At 45.4% G+C, this 12458-nt stretch overlaps 1 long non-coding RNA gene across 1 annotated transcript; it reads left to right on the top strand.

Moving 5' to 3' along the window:
* The first annotated feature begins 901 nt into the window (after nt 1-901).
* On the top strand, nt 902-2125 carry LOC136534602 (uncharacterized). The gene is made up of 4 exons (XR_010778760.1): nt 902-1300; nt 1391-1580; nt 1671-1868; nt 1958-2125. It is a non-coding gene; the product is annotated as an uncharacterized lncRNA (long non-coding RNA).
* The last annotated feature ends 10333 nt before the right edge of the window (nt 2126-12458 follow it).

A 12458-nucleotide genomic window follows, 5' to 3' on the forward strand; every position in this document is an offset into this window, starting at 1 on the left:
TCCCACCGGGCCCCAGCGGCCTAGTGCCCCCGCCCCGGGTCCCCGGCCGCTGCCCCGAGCTCGCCGCCGCCCTGGGCTCCGAGCTCCCCGGGGACAGCGACCCGGCCGACCCCGAGCCGCCCAGATCTCCCCTGGCCCTGAGCTCCCCCACCGGCCCCGAGCTCCACTGGCCCTGTCGTGCCCTGTGGCCGGCCAGCAGAGGGAGAAGGAGAGGAGCAAGAGGAAGAAAGAGAAGGGGGAGGAGGAAGAGGAAGAAAGAGAAGGGGGAGGAGGAAGAAGAGGAAGAAAGAGAAGGGGGAGGAGGAAGAAGAGGAAGGTGCCGACCCGACCGCTCGTCGATCCTCGCGCCGTTCCGACCGCCCGTTGATCCTCGCGCTGCTGCGGTCATCCCCGCCATCGTCGCCGACCCTCGCTCTTGCCGTTCTTGCCACCAAGGTAAGCCCTACCCTTGTTAGTAAATAGTAGTAGTTAGTAAGTAGTAGTGGTTAGTAGTAGTAGTTGTTAATAGTTAAGTAGTTCTTAGTATTAGTACTGTTAGTAGTTAAGTAGTTGTTAGTAGTAGTGTTAGTAGTAGTTGTAGGGTTAGTAGTAATTGTTGTTGTACTACTTCAATACTTTCATCTGCATGGAAAGAGAACTAAAGTACATGGCTCCTCTTGATATATTGGTGGTTGTTGGCCTTCGTGCCCATGTTTGGTATATATGTGGTTGTTGGCCTTTGTGCCATGTTTTTTGCAGGTTTTGGGAACCTCCCCGTGCAGGGGAGGTGCCGCCGAAATTTTGAGTCGACACTAACCATTTTTGCCCTTTTTTGTAATCGTGTTTTGTTTATTTATTTAGCATCTATTTTTAATACATGTACTAATATGTCTTGTTTGTTTCTTTTTAATTGCAGGTGATTGAACAAAGATGGCGGGCAGTCGTGTGCCAAGGAACGTGAACTCGAGGTTCATGAGGGCATGCGATGCAGATCTGGATGCAGAAGAGGGGTCGTCGGACGGGAGGAGGCAGAGGGCCAGGAGCAGCGGTAGCGGCAGCGACAACAGGAGGGGCTAGCCTCCTCTAGTTAGGCCGCGTGACGTGCCGGAGGAGAAGCGCCGTACCCAGACTCCTCGAATGAGGAGGAGCTGGTTCGACAGACGGACGACGAGGGAGATGAGGCACAGCAGGGCGGCGAGGCTGGAGGCACAGCTGGTTCGGACTCCTCTGCTGTGGCCAGGATCTACTTGCGAGGTCCCTTGAAACTCCCTGGGCCTCTGCTTCTTCCCCTACGCCCAGTGATCCGCCCCTAGGGGGACAGGTAAGTAACTTTAGATTTTATCACACTACTTCATATAACCTGTTGAAAATTGTTAGAGAAACTAATAATGTTTGTTAATGACTTGTGTAGGCACTGGCTGGTTGTGTCGCCTGGTGACTCACGCAACCCCAACCACATCCTGGGTCTTGTGTGCAGGCACTTTTACCCCGGCATTGTCACGCACAAGGGGAACACTGAGCCGGCCAAATCATGGGACCACTACAAAGATGCCCCCGACGCATGTGGAGATAAGTAGGAGCGGGTGAGGAGAGAGTTCTGGGTAAGTCTCGCTCGCACAACTTTGATCAATACATCGCATTCATTTGACTTTTTTTGACATAATGAATTGATACATTGTGTCTGGCTACAGACTTTTTTCAGATGTGAAGAGGGACAGGAGGACAGGGCGTAGAAGGTGATGGTGAAAAGTGCCAGGAAACGAATCACCGACATGCACTACGAGGAGCGCCTCACTTGCATCGTCAAGTACTATGCCACGCACCTTGGTGAGAAGATCACCAAGACACAGGCAAGACAGAGGACGCTGACCTAGGAACAGTACCTTGAGGTAAATGAAGAAGAATAATACTAATTCGTTTTGAGATTAAGTAGCTTTAATTTGGTCTTCTTACATCTCAAATTCTTTATGACATGTAGATAATTCCATGGTGGTGCGAGTCGTATCGGGACTGCTGGGAAATGATCGTGGACAGGTGGTTCACGGAGGGTTATATCCAGGACCACGAGGCGGGGCGGGAGCGGCGTATGGCAGCGACAGGCCCCACACACCATCAAGGCAGCCGCAGCCTCGACACGTACAAGCAAGCATGGGTACATGAATTTTTAGTATTCTGACGCTCCATTCTACATGTTTCTTCTAATCATCTTGTTGTCTTTCTCACAGTCCATCTCTAATTTCATGGCATATGGTCTGGCCCGCAAGGGTAAGGCGATGTCCACTGTCACCTTCACCCCAGATGACCCGCCCAAGTCCTACAGCAACCCAAGCGTCCACACCCGCATCAGTTCATACGCGTCGGAGGCAAGGTCAGTCCATGGGCTAGACTAGGATCCAAGCACCGACAACATCGATGGGACGATGGTCATGAGGCTCAGACAAGGCAAGAAGCATGGGCGGTACTAGATTGGCGATGGCACCCTCGAGCCCAGCGAGATTCCCTCCCTCTCCCAGATCCGAGCACAGACCCCGAGCGGAGCCCCAGCCATACGCCAATGGCCGTCCCCTTCACAGCAGCGGGTCGACGCACTCCAGGTTAGTCCTGTTTAACTCTTCATACATTGATCTTTAAATAACTTAGTTACCTTTGCATTACTGAAACATTCAATTGAAATGTTGCAGGCCGAGAACGAGAGGATGGCTCAGGAGCTGCAGGACCTAGCGGCGAGGACCGAGCAGGCCGAGCGGGAAAGACAGGCCGAGCAGGCCAAGCGGGAAAGGCAGGCCAAGCAGCTGGCGGAGATTACGATGTTCATGCAGAACTTTGGGCAAATGCACGGTGTAGCTGTGCCACAGTTCGCTCCACCATCGTCGCCAGTTATAGCTAGTCCTGTGAGTATGAAACCAAATTGCTTCGACTAGTGCTTTCATTAGATGACCACTCTAATAGATGCAATCTCTTGTCCTTTATGCAGCCTCCGTCGGTGGGTTCGAATAACCCATCTCAGTTGCAAGCAGGCGACGACACTTTTCCTTCACCAAACACTCAGTTTCCTCCCCACCGGTAGTTTGTATCTCTTTTTCACTGCTTGATGGACATGTGATGCACTGTGATCAACTATCGACTTGTTTCGATGGATATTGGACCTATTATGCTTGTGATGTCGTGTATGTGAGATATTGTGTGATCGACATGTGATATATATGTGGTATTGCCTTTGTGATGAGATGGATGTGATATATATGTGCTATATTGTGTTTGTGATGTCACAGATGTTATATATATCTATTATATGCTGTGTTTGTGAATATAGAATAAAAAAAAATTAGCCTCTTTGTCGAGTGCCCTGACCCTGGCACTCGGCAAAGCTGGGAATTCTACATTTGCAGAATTCCCAGCTTTGCCGAGTGCCAGGGCCAGGGCACTCGGCAAAGATTTTTTTAAAAAAAATATTTGCCGAGTGCCGCCCTGACAGGGCACTCGGCAAAGAAATTACGAAAAAAAAAATTAAAAAATAATTGCCGAGCGCCGACCTGGCAGGGCACTCGGCAAAGAAATTATTAAAAAACATAAAAAAATCTTTGCCGAGTGCCTCCCCAATAGGCCACTCGGCAAAGAAATTTTGAAAAAAAAATAAAAAATCTTTGCCGAGCGCCTCTGACATGACACTCGGCAAAGCATGTGCTAACGCAACCGGCGCCATGATGGTCACTTTTCTTTGCCGAGTGCCGAGATTGCACACGGCAAAGACTTTGCCGAGTGCCCGATAAAAGGCGCTCGGCAAAGAATTATTTGCCGACGGATTTTTTACCGGAGGCTCTTTGCCGAGTGCTGCCCTCGGCAAAGGCTTTGCCGAAGGCAAAGTAGCCTTTGCCGAGTGCATTAGGCACTCGGCAAAGCGCCTGAATCCAGTAGTGACAAGGGGACGAATCTAACTTTATCCGCCTCCTCAATAGATGCATCTCCGAGCTAAACGAGATAGTGGCTGATATGTTCCATGGTTGTTATCTCATCTATCCCAGTAAATTTGGAGAAATCTAGGAGTCTGTAGCGTGGAGGGAGTTGCACAATATCATACCAGACCGGGTATGGGCGCTGGTATAAGCCAACCTATCCTTTAAACTTTAGATCAAACTGGCTCTGCATCATAGCAAATATTCTATTGATAAACTCATCATCATCCATGCCAGCGACTTCTGGTCTCAGCTGCCCTTGAGCCTAAGCTTGTGAGCGTCGTACTTGAACTTATTGACTCTGAGCCGGAGACTGTTGTCCTTGGACCTAAGACTGCTGGAGTTGTTGCGCATTATAACTGTAAGGATTCTAATACCCAGGGTGTGGTGTGAGCTCGTACCTTCTGGATAATCAATCTGAGCGTTGTGAGTTGCATATCCTTGTAATTGACTATTGAAGTAGTTAGAATCAACATTCTTGATGATCCTCTACATTAATGAAGCAATTTTATGGGCCAACTGAGGCATTTAGTAGGAAATATTAAATCTTCCCTGAGCTGGCCGTTGCGCAACTTGCTGAGTAGCTGGAGAGGTTGGCTATTGGACTGAATAAGCTTGATTTTTGTCTAGTGAGGTGCTGGAACTGTTTGAGTGACAGGGGCACTTGGTGACTGCTGTGCTAGCGGTTGCCCCTGCCATTTGACCTTGCCTCCTAGCTATTGACGGGGCTTGACCTTGCCCCCCCTGCTGCTTGCAGGGTTTGATCTTGAGCTTGTCATCCTGAAAGCTGCTATGTTGGTGGTTATTAGAACTGTCCACCATTCGACTACTGACTAGAACTAGGTACGTTGCTTCCTATAGCCGAAGGATTAAAGCCATTCAAGTATGCTGGCCCCACATGATCAACTGGCACTCCAAAGAAAACTTCCTTCAAGACATTGCCAATTGTGTTGGCTAACACCTTATTATGATTTGTAAAGGCTTCATGAATAGTTTTGTGGACCAGATGGGTAGTAGTTCTTGCTTTAACATCTTCACTTCGTCCATGCATGAGGACGCTTAGCCAGGGAGTCTTCTAGACGACTGAATCGCGCATCCTGTTGTAAGAGAATCGCGCATCCTACTATAAGATAGCAAACTCTTCTCATAGAACTCCTCCATCGCCTGCTCAACAAGTGCTTTCTAGTCATCAGGCAGGTCTTCAAGGTTAACCTTGAGGATCTCTTCGTTGTCCATGTTGACGATTGATGGCGAAAAGTGATGGACCCATCGCCGAAGAACACACAGCAAGCTAAGAGAAACCACGTGGAGTAGATCCCAAACTCTCCCTAGACTTAAGAGGACACTAGACCGGATGGTCGTGACCTAGGGCGTGCTAGTAAATTTGACCCTGCAATTGACAAGGAGACAAGATTGATCAGTAATTTAAGGTGGAACATACCGGTGTTTGTCCAGACAGTTCCAAATGTGTGGCTAAGTAGCCGATGATACAAGGCTATCGGCTAGAGAGTCGATATCCAACATGTTCATGATGCATAGTAAGTAAAAAGAGCATATCAACAATTATTAGTTACTCAATTGCATAGATCTAAACAGCCGATGATCATGAAAACATGCAAAAGGTGTAAGAGGTAGACGTGGAAGCATCAAATGAGAAACATACTAGCTTTTAACCAGGACAAAAACAAGTAAAAGCATGTAAATAGCCAATATTTTCTTAATGTACGGGCTATCGGCTAAAACAGCCGATTCTAGTGAAAGTAAAGTTGTAGCATACAGATATTCATCCATTGAACATGGATAAGTCCATACACTTATTAGATCTAATCTGCCATATCTAATAGTGGGGATACGAGCCGGACCGATGCAACCGTGATAGAGATAACTGGTCAAACCCGCCAAGCATACGAATCTATATGCGTTTAACAGGGTCGTGAAAAGCATGCTACGATCGTTGAAGCATAGGCGATCGACTAAATAGCCGATGCAGACATAGCATGCAGCAAGAGGCTATGTTTGACCATAAGCAAGACTTGCTATTTAACGATCTCCGATCTATAGTGCTAACAGTGGGGGTCGACCGGATTGATGGCAGCCATAATAGCAGTTCTAGGTCAGATTTGATCAACTAGTAGTCTTTACTTAGGGTTAAACACGTCCTGACCACATGCTATCTTCGATCAAGATTAGATCAAAATGGCTAAGCTAACCGAAACCATTGTCAAAAGGAAGATGTAAAAAGGAAAAGCAGCTAGACGATGATTTGAAGAGATATAAGCCGATCTATTTCAATCTTAACCGGGCAAGGGGTGATTTTGTTACAAATTGTAAGAAACTAATTATAACAAGATTGATAATTAGCAAATCTATTAAAAATAGCAAGGAAACCCTACCAATCTTAATAGATTTAGCCGATAACTAATCCGTATCAAAATTTGTATGAGATACGAACCAAATTGATGCAACCGTATAAATTTTGATAAGAATCAAGGGTAACATGTATAAGATAATTATAAGAGATACGAGCCGGACCGATGCATCCTTACAATTGAGCGATGATAACTAACTTATACCATGCTTGCAAGAGATTAGACTTAACCGAGGGCAGTCTTACAAACAAAATATAAGTCATGACGGATACTCATAGACAAATCCGAGGTCGGACTTAACTGATGGTAGCCCTGCTTGCCGAAGAACTCACCGAGATCTACTCTACTCCTACTCCTAGGGGGTGGCGTAAGCTGAAAAGTAAAGGTAGTGATTGTTGATTGATCGCTGAGATGTCTGTTACAATAGCCGGGGTTCAATATTTATACACGAGGCTTGACTATGAGTCCTAGTCGAATAGGACCGATCACAAAACTTAGAAAATAAAATAAAACATCCTAATTTAGGATAACTTGGACTCCAAACTTCCTTTTCTATGGAGTCCGTCATGTATTCCAGCTCCCAATCAATGCCATTTTTGCTACCGAAGTCTCTTTGAGATGGCGATGTTATCAAAATCTAGCTAACTCTAAACAGTGCCTTGACCAGCTGATTCCGAACTAATCATGGCTATTCTCGGTGCATTCTAAATTATGGGGTCTCATGTAATGAACCAAATTCTGGTGTGAACAGCTCTAAATACAATCTATAACACCTCGTGACCAAAAACTACTTATATGGCCCAGCTCCGCACGTGGAACGGACCTGCATACGTGTGCACCTCTCTTGCACTTTCATCTATCTTTGCTTCGGGGAAAAGGATTAACCCACAGTTGCTACGTTTGGAATGACAATAAGCTTGCCCACATCCTCCTAAACTTCCAAGGTGGTACTAAACCCGCCAACTATACCTCCGGATGTGCCACATGGGGCGACAACACAACTACTACATGCTAGGGTGTTACATTCTAGGACCACCCCTTGGTACACCCCTTCGTAGGCACATGCAACAAGGGTTGATGCTCAGAAATGTATTATGGAGTTCTCATTCTAGGAACTACAGATTCACAAATGTAATCTGCTAAGGAGATTGTTCCTTATCTCATAATTTATTGCATGAGCACTTCTTTACGGTGCAACGCAACATTGCCACCACTGAATTCCATATCTTGAATTAATAATGCACATAATTTAACCAAAATGAACACACTCAAGAACTAAGTCTGACAGAAGTATAGTATACAACCAAACTACTGACATGTGAGGTCACAAATGTAATAACTATGCCTATACCGTCCCCATTGGGCGTCCGAAAAAATGGCTGGCAGTGTGATAGCTAATTGGCAAGGATGCCATAAGTGTCCTGAAATCCTGAGTAGTTCTACTTACCAAAAAGCCACATAATACAGGACATTCGCTCACCGTAGTCTCATTGTAGCAGCAGTGGTGGCTGTAGGGGAACACTTGGTTGAAGCACGGCACCACGATCTTATACCACATGGTTGATGTATATCACACCTTGTTACTACGGAGGAGAACACAAACGAGCAAAATCAGACAGGCACATCAAACAGAACACAGGGAGCAGATCAACCACACACTACCCTAGATCTGGACATCACTGTCGTTCAAAAACCCCCTTCATTGCCGGATTTTGAACAGACAGTGGGGCCCATAACCAGCCGTGGTTGATTGTGGGTGTTGAAGCATCACTATTGGTTCTTAAAAACCGACACTGATCTATAGGAAACAGTGTCGGTTTCTGGCTAAATCCGTGATAGTGTTCTAGTTGAACACACACTAGTGTGGTTTATAGTTCCAACCTGATAGTGATGGTTGCCTTTAAGAGTGTCGGTTCTTGGCTCAAGGCCAACAGTGTTTTGAGCAAGCCTACATTCGTCGGTTCATGGCTAAGCCGGCCGTGTTGAGAACTTCCAACCACTGTCGGTTTTATGGCTCAAGCCGACAGTGTTAAGCAAGAAAACAATGTCGGTCATGGCTCAAGCCGGTAGTGTGAGTAAGACAACACTGTCGGTTCATGGCATCAAGCCGATAGTGTTGAGAAATCCAACACTGTTGGTTTGTTGATAACCGGCAGTGATGGTTACGACATATTGCCGGTTCGTTGCTAACCGGTAGTGATGGCCCATTCGCATTTTTATGGTTTTATAATTGATTTTAATTTATATTTTTTTGTGGAATCGGGTTTCGCTTTATATACGCTATGTAGATGACAGGTCCATCAATATTAAACATTACAAATGTTACGGTTACAGTTCAAATGTTCTTATCCAGATCTTGATCCCTCAAAACAAAAAAGAAATGTTCTCGGACTTCATAGATTGTGCAATGCTTCTCAGACTTCTTACAATAATCTGGCGAGCCGCTCTGGGACATACTGGTCCTTGTACCTCACGGATTGTGCAATGGAAAATACTCCATCTTTTTCCAATACCTCGGCTAAGATGAACTTTGTGAGCTTCGATTGCAGTGCGACGATCTCCATGTCTAACAGCCTTTGGTGGTTATATTTCTTGCGCTGTCGTTCAAAATAGATGATATCCAAAGAGGAATAGTAAATCATTTTGTTGAATTATTAATAGACATAAATGAAATGGGGATTATACACACCAACTTATCGGCTTCTTCTGATTTCCCGCTGATGTAGCGAAGCTTTGCCCACATTACATAAAACCCGTATTCATTGTTTCCCACCAGCTGTGATAGGTACTTCCCCTCCATTTTTGACAACCTTGAATGGGACCTATGTCCCACCGATATGTCTTCTTCGGACACTAAGCAACATTAAAGGGAGAAAACATTAGAAAGCGGTATGTGTGATTAGAAAATAATATGTTATTAGGATCGCTTACTAATTCAGCACTTGCCACCAGTGCATCTAGATGATGAAATAGTTTTTCTTTGAGTCCCACACCTCGATCAGATTTTTGGCAAGATTGACACAAATAAAGACAAAATGGTTGCTACAATCATAGAATCCTAATTATCGAATAATCTTAACAAAAAAAGAAGCATAAAATTAAAAGTCGAGAACACATACTCGCAGTTGTAGGCTAGAAGTATGTGGGTTTTTCTTCTTCATCGTGAATTCGTTGAAAATAGAATCAATCTATTTTTCAGGTCTTTCACGACACATCCATAGAGGCCTAGACATGTCCTCTCATTGACTTGCAAGGGGTCCAAGAAGCCTATGTAATCCCATTTGCTTTTTATAATGCAAAATTTTGATATACACCTACATAAAATCATGGGAAGTGCTCAAAGTTAACAATTTGTCTCGAGAGAGTAGTTAATTGTAATATCGCGCGTGTAGGGTACTTACATAGTCCACAGTGTCAACATTTGAACATCAAGATCGCATTTTTGGTATAGCTGGAACAGGCACTCCCACTCGACATCAAACTTCTCTTCTTCGGGATAATGGAAACATGTGGTGAATGGATAATAACCTCAAAACCAAAGTCATCCGCCTATGTTGCTTGAGCCATGTAATATTCATGCAACTGGCGCATATATGTTGTCAGATTTTTATACTCATCATCAGGAACCAAAAGATTGCCCCTTTGATACTTCATTGTCGGTGTTCCCGTCCCTTGTACATGATAATAGATGTTCGCGGCCTCTTCCATGGTTAATCCTGGGTTGTCTTCGACGTACTTCTGTATATTCCTTAAATCTTTATTGTGTATTTATTCGTCTCTTGTTGTAGCATATTTATTCTATGTTTGCCTTTCAAATTCGGACTTCAACATATACAAAGGCAGTGAGGCATAGAGATTAAAGAAAATATCACAATCTTTCCTTCGAGATGTGTACTGTAAATTTTTCTTTCATCAAGGTGGTAACGCTGCCACTGAACGACCTTTTTCTTTTCTGTTGGTCCACTTTGGGAGCATTAGCGACCGAATCCAAGGACCTTTTCTATGACTACGAGGATGTCCTTGATCTTGTTTTGGGCTGAGGTGGAGGAGGAGGATGACGATGAGAATTTTGTTTTCCCGACGCTGATGAAGATGGAGGAGGGAGGAGTCTCTTTTCTCGGGGCTGATGAAGATGGAGTTGGATAAGGAGGAATAGAAGGAGACCGTCTGTCTTCTCGGGGGTGATGGCTCCGGATAAGGAGGGGAGTGAACTCTGTTGGGAGATGGTGAGTGATCATCGTGGGTGGGCGAAGACTCGTAGTTGTCCTCATCATCAGAGGGCAATTGATGGTTAAGCTTAATGAAGCGCTTGAACCAGGCCACTTGAGAGCCCTTGTTTTGACCAAGTTTTGGCCTATCTTCCACTACGGGGTACTCAATAGGTATCTTGTTAAACTTCTTATCAAGTATTCTGTCAATGGTGACGCGAGCGTACCTTAGTGGAATTGGGTGGCCATTAATTGTCATGTCTCCCACAGGACAGGCCTAGCCGAGCACCACCTTCTCCTTTGTCCATTCCTGATGGATGTACAACCTAACATTGACGGGTTCAGTGATGTCGCCCACCGAATGAGGCACATTCGCCTCTTCTTCGTCGAGCGGGGTCGATCCATAGCTGCTGCGACCCCTAAACTGTGGGCTAAAGGCACTAGGAGTAGGGTTTTGTGGTACTACTGACCCCTTGGATAGCAAAATTTGCTCGACTCACACTTTAATGGTCGCCTCAATCCATGCTTCCATTCTGTCTTCCATCTCTTTTAGTCTCCTCAAATACTCTGCTCATGTTTCGCTCTACCCCTTGAGTGGCTCCGATAAGTGTTAGATTCTTGGGGAAATGCTAGTTTCCAAGGAACAACACCGGTTCCTCTAGTGCGACCAGGGCGCTCCTTGGTTTCGAGTGCTTGGGTGAGCACGTCTTTCTCCCTATTAGAAGTGCGAGTCCCTTGCCTCACCTCCTTAGTTACCTAGGAGATCCTCTAGATGAGTTCGCTCATGGGTTGATTTGAGGAGCTAAAGCTCCCGCCCTTGGCGTGCCGTACATTTCTCCCCATATAGTATAATACCGATCTAGGCTCCCAATCGGTGGTCTCAACCTGAACACCTTCCTCAGTAAGGCGATCCATCTTTTGAAGTTCTGCTTCAAATTCTAGTATCTTTTTGGCATAGCCATGAGAGCCGAGATGATGAGGATTCGTCGCTTTCTGTGAATTCTCCTTATTATTCCTGCTTAGTTCTAAGTACTCCTCGGATAACCTGTATTCCTTGAAATTCTGCCAGAAGTCCTTCTACTTGCTAAACTATCCACCATCGAAATCTGGCTCTTTATTTTGGAGGACAAAATTCTTGTACAATGTCCCCTTGAAATTCTTGAAGCATGTCCCCATGATTTCTTTTGCTTTTTTCTTGATTAACTCCCTGTCATACTCGGCTAGGAAAGTGAAATACTCTAGGATCTTGACATCCCATATGTAATCCTTCTCGCTTTTGGGAACCCTCCACCGGTCATCATCTTTCCCAATCCACTTCCTATACTTAATTGTAATGAAGTCCCTAACAAGTAACCCAAGGATAGTCTTGTATTTGGTCAAAGCTATAGGTGGTGAGAGTGGATCCCCTGAATTCATCGAACTCAGTAATGTGCTAGTGTGCATTCCTACCAATAGGAATCTTTGACACGCCTCGCTTGGATCTAGCCTTCCTGGTACCCAAACCCTCTAGCTCTTCGGCCGGCGGAGGCTCCTGCTAGAGACACCAAGTAAGCTATGACCCTCTCAATTTGATTAGCGTGTGTGGCTACATAGTGACATGATACCAAAGTTACCTGGGCATCTTGGTCATTTTGACCTAGATCGAGTAGGCCGGATGGGGTCCATGGCTGCTCGTTCTCACCGACCTGAATTGACACCATCACCGTTTGTCGAATCATGCGGCTCTCCTATTCCAGCGATATCAGCCACTTCTTGTTGCTGATCAGTTCTTCGGCGACAGGGTAACAGGCGACGATGAGTCATGGCTAGTGACACGATCATGGTTAGTTTTGGCCGCGGACAACTACTAATAGGATATGTTCATATATATATAATATGTTTAATGCAAAGTCTAATAATAAGTCCACATACAACAAAGTCAAATAATAGCATATGTTCACCTATAACAA

Source organism: Miscanthus floridulus, unplaced genomic scaffold (genome assembly GCF_019320115.1).
Source record: "Miscanthus floridulus cultivar M001 unplaced genomic scaffold, ASM1932011v1 os_2095_1_2, whole genome shotgun sequence".
Taxonomy (NCBI): Eukaryota; Viridiplantae; Streptophyta; class Magnoliopsida; order Poales; family Poaceae; genus Miscanthus; species Miscanthus floridulus.